This window comes from Procambarus clarkii, chromosome 18 (genome assembly GCF_040958095.1).
Source record: "Procambarus clarkii isolate CNS0578487 chromosome 18, FALCON_Pclarkii_2.0, whole genome shotgun sequence".
In the NCBI taxonomy this organism is placed as follows: Eukaryota; Metazoa; Arthropoda; class Malacostraca; order Decapoda; family Cambaridae; genus Procambarus; species Procambarus clarkii.
The window spans coordinates 31838625-31853624 of NC_091167.1; the positions used below are offsets into that span (position 1 = coordinate 31838625).

At 36.7% G+C, this 15000-nt stretch overlaps 1 protein-coding gene across 4 annotated transcripts in view; it reads left to right on the forward strand.

Annotated features, from left to right (window-relative positions):
• LOC123754384 (uncharacterized) overlaps positions 1-15000 on the forward strand; it is a 106827-nt gene that overhangs the window by 144 nt on the left and 91683 nt on the right. Inside the window, exons 1-2 of one of the 4 annotated variants that reach the window (XM_045736751.2) lie at positions 1-159; positions 14171-15000. The exon at positions 1-159 is cut by the window's left edge and continues 132 nt beyond it; the exon at positions 14171-15000 is cut by the window's right edge and continues 506 nt beyond it. The gene's annotated coding sequence lies outside the window, so the exon portion shown is untranslated. The remainder of the gene's footprint in view (positions 160-14170) is intronic. The other 3 variants (XM_069326472.1, XM_045736750.2, XM_069326471.1) reach the window with 3 other exon arrangements.

A 15000-nucleotide genomic window follows, 5' to 3' on the forward strand; every position in this document is an offset into this window, starting at 1 on the left:
TGTGAAACACAGCCTACGAGCTCCACCTTAGAGAAGAGGAGGATCTTTCTCGCCTCTTGTTATTACGCTCTATATGTCACACTCTAGTGGCACCTCTCAAGTGCGATATCTCTCTTGATGGTGAATAATTATGCTGAGAAAATTGCAAACTACCACACGGTAAGCATAGATGTGAAATAAGCGAACCTTCATGAAAACATTATGAATGTCTGAGGCAAGACGTTAGAATCTCTGACACCCCAGTACAACAAATCCAGATTAATGGTCTCGATTTGTTTTATGTAGGAATGGAATGCAAAAATGCTGATGTCATAATCTCTCGTGAGTGTTGACCTCTGAGAGGAACACTTTTGAGGTGAGCTGTTCGCCTCGAGGTAAAGCAGCGCGTGTCTAAGTTCTCCAGTACGCCAGCTTCAGGAGCGGGGTCCAGGAGAGTGAAGTGTTCCATGCTGGTCTCCAGGTGTGGGCAGTGTATCATGCGTGTGTACACGAGGGGGAAGTACTGGCGTCCAGGAAGGTGTAGTGGCCCCTAATGTGTCTTGGAAGGTTGGGAGGGGTGGGGGGGGGGAGGGGAGGTTGTAATGTGTCTTACTGGTCTCCAAGTAATTTACTTGTCATGTTATGGGGGTGAGTAGTGTGTCATACTAGTGTACAGAAGGGTGCGGTGTGTCTTACTACTGTCCAAGAGAGAATAATGTGTTTTACTGTTGTTCAGGATTATATACTGTTTGTTAATAGTGTCCAGGAGAGTGTATCCTGAGTTACTAATGTCCATGAGGATGTAATGTGTCTTACAACTGTAAAGGAGAGTGTAGTGTGTCTACTAGTGTTCTTGAGGGTGTAGTGTGCCTTACTAGTATCAATGAGTGTATAGTGTCCAGGGAAGTATAGCATTCCATACTGGTGTCCAGAAGATTGAAGTGATCCTTGCCAGTGTCCAGGATGGCGAAATGTGTCTTCCTGGTGCCAAGGAGTCTGAAGGGGGCCTAACTGGAGTTCTGGACGGTGAAATGTACCTTACTGATATCCAAAAGGGCGTAATGTGTCATAATATTATTGAGGAAGGTATTCAAGAGACATAATGCCTCCTTCTGGTGTTCAGGAGGGTAACCATCTGGATGTGTTGCAACCATAGTATACTCGAGTCCAGGAAGGGTGTTATGTATTTTTATCGTGTCTAGAAGGGTTTTGTATGCCACACAACTCCAGAACATGTATGCATGCCATATATATGTCTAGGAGTTGTAATGTGTCTTACTGGTATCCAAGAGGGTGTAGTGGGCTTTACATGCTCCAAGAGGATGTAGGGTGTCCTAGAAGTGTTAAAATATGCTCAGGAGTGTGCATTGTGCTTATGATGATGTAACATGCCTTACTAGTAGCCAGGAGGGTGTAGTGTGTCTTATTCGTGTTTATGAAGAAGAATTCTTCACAAGGATATAGTGGGCGTCCTGGAAGGTGTTAAAGTTGAAGCCCAGGTGAGTTTAAGGTTCTTGGTGACTAGGAGTGTAACCACATGGACATGGCACCCACATGGCCACTTACTGGTGTCCATGTGGGTGTAGTATGCCACACTGATGTTCAGAAATATGTAATATGTGTTTTGGTTTACAATAGAGTGTAAGGCGTCTCTCTGGTGTCCACTGGCCAGAATGCCTCAGTGTGAGTGTTACAGGGTGTCAGTGAGGTGCCCAGGATGGTGGTCATTAGGTGTATTGTGTCTAATTGGTGCGAAGGAGGGTCTTGTGTATTTTACTTATGTTGAGAAGGGTGTGGTACAGCATTTCTTAACCTTTTCCAACCTCAACACCCGTCTAGTACATCAGTCAAACACACCTTTACAGCTGGTTCGTGGGATTATATTTGCTCTTCTACACAAAGTTAAAGTAAGCTTAAGATAAATAATGATTTACAATGCATTTTGCTTATTCCTCAAAATTTATACATTCAAGATGTCCGTACTAAGCAAAGCCGATATAAAAAAAGGCCAACATGTTAAGAGCTTGGATAAACTTTATCAGAGAAAATGAGGCATTCAAACGTACACTTATCAGTGTGATTTTTGCTGTAGCCGTTGTGTGTGTGACAAGTTTCTCGGCTCGAGGCTTAGTGTTGGCGAGGGCCACCCCTTATGTCATGGACCAGCCCATCTTGAGAGTGGTTCAGAGCTATTGTATTGATCTGCAGCGTGGTGGAGACTGCCTTCTCACGCTAATAGGTCGATGGAAAGAGAATAATCACTTCGAGCGCTGCTCTTGCCATTCCAGGCTATGCTACCAACTGCTTGCATCAGACGTCAGACTCGTCCAAAACTCTGACTATATCTGCTTCCTTCTTTGATGCTTGCAAAGCCTTGCAAAACAGGAAATCATCTTTAATTTCACCATCCTTGATATACCGGATATACACAATCAGTTGACTGCTGTTGAAGCATCATATTAAGTGAGAGAAGGTAGGTAGGTAGGGTGTGTTTGTATGCATGGTGCCTCACCTATGATAGAGGTGCAGGTTTGGCTTCACTGCTTTGGTCAAAGAATGAGTACGAGATACCGTCTTGCACCTCTGTGTTTTCCAATTCTATGCATTGGCAGCAAAGGCAATCGTCTCACCTTAAAGAACTTACGTCTTTGTGTTCAGGTCATAAATTTCATCCGGGGTCGTCACTTAATCTACTAAATTGTTCAAGTTGCTTTGTGAGGAGTGAGGGAGGGAGCATCGCCTCCTTCTCTTGCACTCAGCAGGAGGCGACTCTCACATGGGGGACTCCTGACCCACATAGCAGAGCTTACATGCTGAAATTGCAGTGTTCCTCAGAGAGCATCACAATAAGTATGCTGAAAAAATTTGAAGGCGAAATGTTCCTCCTCTCGCTTTCCTATCTGGCAGACATCTTCGTTCACTTGTATGACTTCAGCTTGTCTATGCAAGGTAGAAATGCTAATAGTCTTGTCTGTGCAGAGAGGGAAGGAGACGGAGATTTCCCTCTGGAAGCGTCGAATCCAACGAAGGAATGTGGGAAGATTTCTACTCTTGGGTGAGAAGCTGAGGGGAAAATAATTTTCACGCATGAAGAAAATGTCGTCACTAATCTCAATACCTTGAGGCTACCATGACACGGTATTTCCCCAAGGTTCAGGCATATCCCGAATGGATTAATCAGACTTTTCTGGCAACTTGAAGGAGGAGCCCATCGATCTGCAGGCGGACCAGGATTGTCAGACAATAATCCAATCACTGCTGGTGTCTGACTTCTGGTGTAAACAGATGGTAGCGTACGAACAAATTTCGAGAGCAGCGCTGGAGATGCTTAATCCGCTTTCCAACGACCTATTTGTGTGAAAAGACATCCTCCATTATGGTGCAGATTTAAACAATCGCCCGTAATAACCTTCAAGATGGGGGAGGGTTCATGACACTAAGGTATTTCTCACCACCACGATGCCTTCATACCAGAAACTTGTTGAACAAAAGCAACATCAACAAAAAAAGTCACATTGATGAGTGCACATTTGAATACCCATTTTTCTATGTTTTCAGGAATGTTATCCACGCTCTTAACTTTTTATCCTTTTCTTTTCCATATTAGTTTTCTTAGTAATGGCATCTTTAACGTGTAATTTTTGAAGAATGAGGAAGATAAAATTGTTAAGCAGCACTTAAGTTTACTTTATCATTGTATCAGTGTTGCATAACTCCAGTAACCAGATGTAAGACGGGTTGCAGGAGCGTGACACCTTACTACAAGGGTACTGAGGTCAGAAAAGGTTAAGTAACGCTGGTCTATGAGGATGAAACTCTCAAGTGAGTGCATAAAGACACATATTTTGAGAATGTTGCGCTGGACGACACTTTCTTACACAGGAAGATCCTCCCTTCAGATAATGCACGAAATTTCGCTCCACCAAAGAAATTCTATTCTATTTTTGGTTACCACGAAAGGAATTCATCGTTCTTTGAAATGGATAAGAAGATTCATTCAGTTGAATCTGTCACAATGTTGACTGCTATTTGGTTTCAGTTGATGTGACAATTTTGCTTACATTGTGCTTCAGTTGATATGATAATTTTGCCTACACTGTGCTTCAGTTGATGTGATACAATGCTGTCTCCATCGTGTTTCAGTTGACGTGAGACAATGTTGCCTCTATTGCATTCTGGTTGACGTGAAAATTTGTTTGCCTCCATTGTATTTCAATTGATGTGAAACAATGTCACCTTTATTGCGTTCCAGTTAATGTGAAAAAAATATTGCGTCCACTCTGTTCCAGTTGATGAACCCGCCCTCCTAATAAAGCGTCGTATTTTGACGTATACTTTATCTAAGGCCAAAAATCGTCATACTAAAAAATGAAAGTGACTGGCGAAATTGTCATACAGTTCCGTTTTCTGTTTTGGGTCCTCTGGTAGGTTAGGATAAGTTCACTTTAGTACGACAATTTCTTGACGTTGGGAAACCACAGGAGAACGGGCTGTGATGTGATAATTTTGTGTCCAATTACACGAAATGGAAAAAATAATAATTAATTTCCCCCACATGATCATGTCTGCACTTCAAAACATTCGAAAACAATATAACTCAGATAGTGAAGCTTGGAGTAATTTCCTATATTCCATTATAATTTACATAGGTTCGGCTCCTAGGTCTAACAGCTGTGCAAGTGATATATATCTTCGCCAATTCTTACATCCATTAAGCATAAGCAGAGGCAGGTTAATGTATTACATTTATATAAAAAAAAGATCAGATAAATGGGACACGCGGTATTTAAAGACAAGACGAGTTGCGTTTTTTTTCTGTCAATATTCACTTCAGATCTTTAAACGAACTAAGGCTAAATGGGTCCCTCAAAAACGATCATCTTGATTTGGTGTGTTTGTGTTGGCGACCGTGAGCAAAGCCAGTCAAGCGGTCAACAGTCACACACGCATCACAGTTTGTCAGTCCACGAGGCCAAGCTTACAACACTAGCAAGGAAACTCGTCAAATAATAAATGCAATATATACAACAACTTGCAGGAAAAATTATATTAACAACATTAAATTGAACCTGAATATGATGCAGACATTTTATTTACTTTAAATTAAATGACAAAACTACTCCCGTGATATACGTAGTAGCCCGCTTCACTGTCAAAATGACAGGTTACAAAATATATTTAGAAGATATCAAAGTATATAATAATACTAATTAACTGATATTACCTGAATTAAAAATAAATGAGCATATATTGCATATAATAATGTCACACGCGGGAAATAAAGCTGTACAGCAGGTCTATACCTTTTTCATATATTTTTTAACTACTGCAGGGATTAATAAAACCATGAAGGAGTATATTGAAACCCTGCAAGATATATTGAAACCCTGCATGGTATATTGAAACCCTGTGGTGTATATTGAAGCCCCGCAGGGTATATTGAAACCCTGCCGGGTATATTGAAACCCTGTAGTTTATATTGAAGCCCCGCAGGGTATATTGAAGCCTTGCATTATATACGTAAATACTGCAGGGTATATCTTAAAACCTGCTAGGTAATTTGAATTCTTGCATGCTATACTGAAACCTTGCTGATTTGTTAAGCCTTTTAGGGTATATTAAAACTTTTCAGGATATACTCAAACCTTTCAGGGTGTATTAAAACTTTGCAATGCATGTAAAACTTTCCACGGTCCTTGAAACCTTAAAATGTATTTTGAGAACTTGAAAGAGGATGCTGAAATACTCCAGAGTATATTTAAATCCTCCATTACAAGGCCATTCGTTAGCCAATTGAACCCATTTGACCCATTAGGGCCCAGCGCCCAAATGCCCCCCCCCCTGAACTATGATAGCAATCTCTAGCATTGAAAAATAGGAAACACACTACTAGAGAGGTTGGAAGATACTCTTTAAGATAATTTACCGAGATTAAATTGATAAAAAATACATTAATTTTTGACAGTCTTCAGTTTCTCCTGTTCATATTAATTTCATGGTCAAGATAGAACGAGAAAGAAATGGAAATAGATATATAATAAAGAAAGTTGTAATCCATGTGAAAGTTCAAATGTTATACTCGATCCTATAGTGCAACTGTACTCTAGTAAATCAATATGCAATCAAATAAATAAATATATTTGTGTATATATAAAAATAATTCTTTTTTTTATTTCATATGTATAAAAAAATTGACAATTATCAAAGAAAAATTTTCTGAATGGTAAATAAATATATATATATTTTTAAACTGTAATTCCACATTCGTGACCTTGCTAGCGTGGTTCAGCACTGAACAGTTCAGAATCCAGCAAGACTGAAAGAAAACGGAACCGAGTGTGTGCTCCGTTCGATATATAACGCAATATAATAATGTTTAGGTTCCATCCTTATAACAGTCCCTTCAATACATGTAGATTACAAACGTACAATGAGGCTCCGCAATTGCTAGATCATTTTGAATCCTTGCTGGCAATATTGAGTCGCTATGGGGTATTTTGTAACCTTGCAATGTATACTGAAACCCTATAGGCTATATCACAACCTTGTACGGTGTGTTGAAACCTTTTCAAGGTATGTTGAAACCTTGCACGGTATGTTGAAACCTTTTCAAGGTATGTTGAAACATTTACAGGTTATACTTAAACTTTGAAAGGGTTAGTTGGGTCCTTGCAGAGTATATTGAAAGATTGCAAAGTATATAGAAACTCTGGGGAGAATGTTGAAATTTTGAAGGCTATATTGCAACCTTGAAGAGTATACTGAAACCCTACAATGTACATTGAAATATTGAAGGATATGTTGAAACTTTGCATGGTTTTGAAACTTTAAACAAGTATATTGAAACCTTGCATTATGTACTGCAATCGTGCAAGTGATTTTAAAACCTTGCAAGTATCAAGAAACTTTGAAGGTATATATTTAAAATCATGAAGGCTATATTGAAACTTTGCAAGGACTTTGAATCTCTGCTGGGTATACTGAAACATTGCAATGTAAACTTAAATACTGAAGTATACATGTAGACTATTTAGGGTAAATTTTAATGCTACTAGATATTTCAATAAACCCATGCAGGGTATGCTAAGAGGTCTATTGATACTTTGAATTTGAAGCTATGATGCGTATCTTGAAAACTTGCAGGTAAAACTGAAACCTTGAAAGATATACTGAAATTTTTAGAGTGTACGTTGAAATCATGCTATATACTTTGAAAATTTACAACGTATTTTGAAACCCCTTGCAGGCTATGTTGAAATGTTGCATGCAATATTGAAACAGTGTCGGGAATATTGAGACTTTACAAGGTACATTCAAACCCTCTAAGGCATAATGAAACCTTGTAGAAGTTTTGAAACATCGCAGGATAAGTGGAACCCCCCTGCACGGTATATAATGAAACCTCACAGCGTTTATGGAATCACTTTCAGGGTATAAGGTAACTCTGCAGAGTATACTTTAACCCTGCAGAGTATACTCTATATACAATACATTATACAATATAACCATATATTCCCTATATAATGGAATCCTACTGGAATGTTTAAATTGTTCAGTGTATATTTGATTGATGTAGCTAAACCTTGTTGGGTATTTTCCGATTTTGATGAATATATAAACTCTATTATCTTTTTCATTAAACCAGTCACTGAATGTTTAAACCATGCTGGATGATTAAAACCATTCAGTTTATATGTTCATTCTGTATTATATGATTTAACCTTAAAGTGTATAGACAAACCCTGATAATATATTAAAACCGTTCACACTATTTTAAAATCTTATATGGCATAAGTTTTGTAGTATATATACGTAACATTTTTTTCAATTTAAAAACCCTGCAATATATATATATATATATATATATATATATATATATATATATATATATATATATATATATATATATATATATATATATGTCGTACCTAATAGCCAGAACGCACTTCTCAGCCTACTATTCAAGGCCCGATTTGCCTAATAAGCCAAGTTTTCATGAATTAATGTTTTTTCGTCTACCTAACCTACCTAACCTAACCTAACCTAGCTTTTTTGGCTACCTAACCTAACCTTACCTATAAATATAGGTTAGGTTAGGTTAGGTAGGGTTGGTTAGGTTCGGTCATATATCTACGTTAATTTTAACTCCAATAAAAAAAAATTGACCTCATACATAGAGAAAAGGGTTGCTTTGTCATTTCATAAGAAAAAAATTATAGTAAATATATTAATTCAGGAAAACTTGGCTTATTAGGCAAATCGGGCCTTGAATAGTAGGCTGAGAAGTGAGTTCTGGCTACTAGGTACGACATATATATATATATATATATATATATATATATATATATGTCGTACCTAGTAGCCAGAACGCCCTTCTCAGCCTACTATGCAAGGCCCGATTTGCCTAATAAGCCAAGTTTTCATGAATTAATTGTTTTTCGGCAACCTAACATACCTAACCTAACCTAACCTAACCTATAAAGATAGGTTAGGTTAGGTTAGGTAGGGTTGGTTAGGTTCGGTCATATATCTACGTTAATTTTAACTCCAATAAAAAAAATTGACCTCATACATAATGAAATGGGTAGCTTTATCATTTCATAAGAAAAAAATTTGAGAAAATATATTAATTCAGGAAAACTTGACTTATTAGGCAAATCGGGCCTTGCATAGTAGGCCGAGAAGTGCGTTCTGGCTACTAGGTACGACATATATATATATATATATATATATATATATATATATATATATATATATATATATATATATATATATATATATATATATATATATATAAATCCCTAAATAATTAAATACATTATTCACACACCTTTCTCTCATTCTCAGTGTACCTGTCCTCACCCGTTTTCTGTTTCGTCACCTGTTCTTTCACTGTTATTTTCCTTGCATTTAAAACACTGCAAAATATATTAAACTCCGCAGGATATACTAGAAAAAGCTTGATGAAGTAACGTGATGGTAAGAGTAAATGGGTGTTACTTAGTATTGCTTGAAGAATTGCCGTGTGTTGCTTCTTGTAAGACTGTACTTACTAGAACGGCAGAGGAACACGGAGGTCCTGGAGTTACCCAAAGTATAATTAGACCAGGACTATTTCAAATGAACTTGAGTTTTAGCATAACCGGAGAAAAATTCCGAGTGGGAAACCGGCTGCAAGTGGAGTGCCCGAAGGCTGTCTCCTCTACCCCCTCTTGTTTACAAGGCTCAACAACAACAGTCAGAAATTTGCAGACAATACAAACACAAAATGCAGGAAATAAATACAGATGACTCAAAATCATTTTAAATATACTTCTATAATATACGAAGTGGTGGAGTGGTGGAGAAGGTCTGTTTGTGCGAGGGTGGAGGCGAGACGTATGGGCTAGGCTTATTTAATAACTTCATAAGATTAATGGTTATTTTATTGAGAGTGTCATAGAGGTGTTGAGGGTCGTCCCATTACCTCAGTGAAGGGGACAAAGCCCCAAATGTCCTTCACGAAGTTTGTGGATGTGAAATGTTAAGTGTCGGGTCCATAGAGTTTATTATTAGTTTAAATAATAGTAAATTAATATGTTATTTTCAAAGCATATGTTCAGATAATAGATTTGCATTTTGGGCACAACCTTTTTGATACTTTGACAGGGAGAAGGGAAGGTGTGAGCAGGAGGAGAAAGAGAGAGAGGTGGAGGATAGACGTTTGTGGACAGAGTGGGAGAAGACAGATGTAAGGGCATGTGTGGACAGGGAAGGAGGAGACGGGAGAATGGTGTGTTCCATTCACGCCATTCTGTCAATTTTTATGTCAACTTTTCGACAAAAATCAGTGTAGCATTAAAGAAATTTTCTCCTTCAATTTAACAGTATCTCAATATCTTTTTTTGAACTAGCGCAAAGTCTGTTTCTTGTAGCAGTAAACACAATCACCTTAAAATGAAGGGAGGTGAAAAGTAATTTTTAAAACTCTAATTTCTACATATTGACTTGACGATGACGGCCAAACCAACGGGTACATAACGAAGCTAACTTAATTGATTTGTTATCACTCCTATTTATATTTCCATCCTATTTATCCTATTTTCCTATCCTATTTTCCTATTTTCCATTTTCCTATTTTCCATTTTCCTATTTTCCTATTTTCCATTTTCCTATTTTCCATTTTCCTATTTTCCTATTTTCCTACCCATCCTATTTTCCATCCTATTTATATTTCCATTTGCAGAAATTAACAAGTGCAATAATAAGAACGTCGACGATAATGTCTATATCAATAAAACGAGAAACGATAATAAAAACATTAATTATAAAATATAACATTACCGAAAATATATAAAAACAAAACGAAATAATAATAATAATAAAATTAATAAAAATAATAGGAGCCATGAAGAGAATTCGAACCTACAAACGGGTTACTCGCAAGCACATGCCTTAAACCACTTAACCACGATGTACTCAAACGCAATGCAACCTGGTATTGAGCTGAACCCTCTAGGAAGGTGCTGAGGCTTCCACTGAAACCAAATCAGGGTTTCACACATTGCTTGCATACACTCTGGCTACCAAGCCTTTTCTTAACATTTTTTTCTTGAGTATAGTATATATAGAAAACCTGTTAACAACTTGTCATATGTTGGCAAAAATATAATTAAATAATTCTATTATTTATAATTATATATAATTCGTCTAGCGTCAGGTCCCCGTCACGCCGGGGGGCCTGACTAGGTTCGTAGTCCAAAGGGGTCCGGGTTCGATCCCCGGCGGAGGCTGAAAAAAGTGGGCAGAGTTTCTTTCACCCTCATGCGCCTGTTCACCTAGCAGTAAATAGGTACCTGGGAGTTAGACAGCTGCTACGGGCTGCTTTCTGGGGATGTGTGTGCGTGTGTGAAAATTAGGATTACGGACTTCCCGAAACGCTATGCGTGCAATGCGCTGTACAAGAATGTAAGAGCTCTTGTGTGTATATATATATATATATATATATATATATATATATATATATATATATATATATATATATATATGTCGTACCTAGTAGCCAGAACGCACTTCTCGGCCTACTATGCAAGGCCCGATTTGCCTAATAAGCCAAGTTTTCCTGAATTATTATATTTTCTCAATTTGTTTTCTTATGAAATGATAAAGCTACCCATTTCATTATGTATGAGGTCAATATTTTTTTATTGGAGTTAAAATTAACGTAGATATATGACCAAACCTAACCAACCCTACCTAACCTAACCTAACCTAACCAACCCTACCTAACCTAACCTAACCTATCTTTTTAGGTTAGATTAGGTTAGGTAGCCGAAAAAGTTAGGTTAGGTTTGGTTAGGAAGGTAGGTTAGGTAGTCCAAAAACAATTAATTCATGAAAACTTGGCTTATTAGGCAAATCGGGCCTTGCATAGTAGGCAGAGAAGTGCGTTCTGGCTATTAGGTACGACATATATATATATATATATATATATATATATATATATATATATATATATATATATATATATATATATTTATATATATATATATATATATATATATATATATATATATATATATATATATATATATATATATATATATATATATATATAACAAAACAAAATAGCTTTTTTTTACGTATTTAGAGTTCTCAGTATTCATAAGCTGAGGTTTTGAAAAAAAGAATTAGAAAATATTGCTTCTAATGGATTGCACCTTTGTTACCCATTAATTGTTTAGAGTCATGTTGTAGAAAAGCACAACATACATACTACAACATAATCAACAATGACTCAAAGTGTGTTGTGGTTACAACATTTTCCGTTTTTTATTTATTTTTTTTATTTCTTTAAAACATTTTATTAACGTGATTTGCTGCTTTTATGTGTGTGTGTACTTACCTATTTAGGTCCGTAGAAGCGAATTTTATCACTTGAACTTTGCCTTGCTAACCGTCGTTTGTCTAATGTCATGAATCCTGACCTATTTCCTTGTCTTATCTACTATTAACTTTACGAATGGATTTCGAAAAATTCAATTTTCCCCTTACTGTTTCACTTAAAGAAAACTTTCTTATATCTCTGTGGCTCATGTGTTTCTCAAGCTTCCACCCTCCTCGTGATCTCTTGACATTCGTTGTATGCATTTCCTATTTGTCCACTCAGACATATACCATACTAATGGAGATTGACAGTGTCATGTCTACCCTTCCCTCCTCTTTTCTAGCGACGTCAGGTCTAGTTCTTTCAGTCTTTTTTCCATATCCCTTATACCCCAATTCTGGGATGAGCTTTGTGGCAAATTTCGTTGCATCCTTTGTTAGAGTTTACTAATGAGTTTTTTTTTTTTTAGATGAGGGCTTCCCAATCCTCTAATACTAGTCTCTCTTTAGGCGGCGTACAGAGATCTAAATATCTCCTTATTAAGGATCATGAATGATGGTTCTGACTTTTGCTGAAGTAGAGTAGAACTAGATGTTCTACAAAATTAGACTTTTGTAGAGTATGCTGTTGATGTTATCCTGTTTATATGTGAGGTTAGCCTTGATGTTATTTCCACTCCCAGATCTCGTTTCCTCTGGTCGTTACAGGGAGGTAGTTTCCCCCCTTCATTGTGTACCGTCCTATTAGATTCCTGTCACTTATTTCCATTTCCATCACCTTACATTTGCTGGTGTTGAAATCCAGTAACCATTTCTCGGACCAACTCTCCTGCATGCGTATTTAACTACTCACCATCTCAGGGTGCAGTGCGCAATAACTGCTTAACTCCAAGCTACCAATTTACTGCTAGGTGACCAGGGACATCAAGTGAAAAGAACCGTTGCTCAAATGCTTCCAACCTACCACAGAGAAGGAACCTGAAATTCCTAATTTTGAGTCTTTGACGTATCCTACTGCATGATAAAAGTCCCCTTCTCTCTCTCTCTCTCTCTCTCTCTCTCTCTCTCTCTCTCTCTCTCTCTCTCTCTCTCTCTCTCTCTCTCTCTCTCTCTCTCTCTCTCTCTTCCTCTTTACCTCTGCCTTAACGCTGTGCATCTCATATCTCCTTTAACTCGCTGTGCGCCATTTTCTTTGCTATTCATAAAGTCATCTACTTTTTATTCACTTTTCATTACAACTTGGTGACCATTAAATATCCCAGAACACAAAAACATCTCACTCCATCTTAAAGATCTCTAAAAACATCCATATATTTCTCAGATTCCCTCTCAGTGTCCCTCTCTGTTCTCCATATCTCTCTTTGGTTCCTACTTCACTCTGTACATAATACGATTGTTACAAAACATTAAATAAAGTGCACAGTAAATTAAATATTAATGAAGGTGAATGAATGACCCATTTTAGGTTTAAGTGTATTAAAACCCAAAATTTATGATGAAATCTACATTCTTTCTCTGGTAACTCTATACCTTATTTTCATAAATTAAGTCTTTCATTCGCCTTCATTTTAAGCACTACGCATAATAATTTAAGCATAATTTGGATCTTTCATTCGCCTTCATTTAAGCACTCAGGCATTGTAGTAAATTTTTTCTTAAAAATTAATATTAATCTCAATACAGATCAGGTTCTTGGTTAAGCCCTTTTAACCCCTTATTTAGAAGAAATTATATGAATAATATAATGACCTGTGTTCATGTTGAATTTTTTTTGTATCTCTGGCAAACAACCTATGGCATGGTAAATAGTTAAATATAATCACCATCTAAAAATTATATTGTAATGCAATGATTAAAGTTCCATCAGAATCAACAGTGATATTCATGTGCTAAAAGAAGAAAACAGACTAACAAATTAACTAATTTTCCAGAATTATAAATAGATGAATTTCATTCGCATTTTGCAATGCTCGAAGTTTTTTTCGTTTAATCTCAAGTGGGCATAATATCATTAGTTCTCCTTTATTGAGTAAAGTTAAAAACTAAAACTTTGAACATCACGTTGAAAGCCTTACCCAACTAGGAGGATTCTGTCAAGCAAGTTAATATTTAGTTTTCAACTTATTACCACAAAGGGGAAGAAGTGGAATCAAGCCGTGGAATCTTAATACAAAATATGTGTATAAGTAAAGTTAACAAATATTAGCAACTGCTTTACACTGAAAAAAGTCCTTTTGTGAAAGAGAACTATTTTGAGAATTTAATTGAACATATGAATAAAGAATACATAATGACAAAATAATTTATGATTTGTTTTATTTTTCAGGAAAATTTAGTGGAAAAGTTATGAAGTTTTATAATCACTTTTCAAGAGATATATTGTAGTGCAAGCTTCGGGAAGTGTACAAAGGCTGAGTCACACTGTAAGTTGTGAGTCACACTGTAAGTTGTGAAGGTAATGACCAACAGTGTGAAGTGTGTTGACCAGCACTGTGAAATGTGTTGGCCAGTAGCGTGAAGCATGTCGACCATCAGTGTGTCTGTCATCAGTGCCAAGTGTATTGACAGTCTGTGCAAAGAGCGATGGCAGTATGTGTAATGTGTTGAACACTAGTGCACAGTTGGTTGAACATCGGTGCCAAGTGTGTGGCCGTCAGTGCAAGTTGTGAATTTTGAGCAGATATACAGCTTTTTGATGATGATGATGTGGAAATAACAAGTCCATCAGTGGTACATTTACTATAGGAAAGTCAAGCAAAATGGAAATTATAGGAATTCCGGAATGAATAACTATAAGATGAAAAGACTTTGAGTACAGATAACTTAAATTTACTCTTTTCTTCCACCTTGAACGTTTTGATTCACCAACACTGAAGTTTTAACTGCCCCCTTCCACTGTCCTTTACTTCTTCTTCAGTTGGTTTTCACTTCCCTTTTAGCTGCCTTTCACTTCCTCCTCCCACTGCCAATTACCATTCTTCAATTACATAACTTACTCCATGTCTAATTCATCCTGAGTTTATTTCTAAATATGTTTTCCAATTATTACTATTTTTTCAGTTTATCTCTTAAATGCTACTCTTGATTTTGTGTTTATTTAGTTATCTTGCTCGTTCCTTCTTCGGTGGCATACACAGCCTCTGAAGTCAGTTCTTT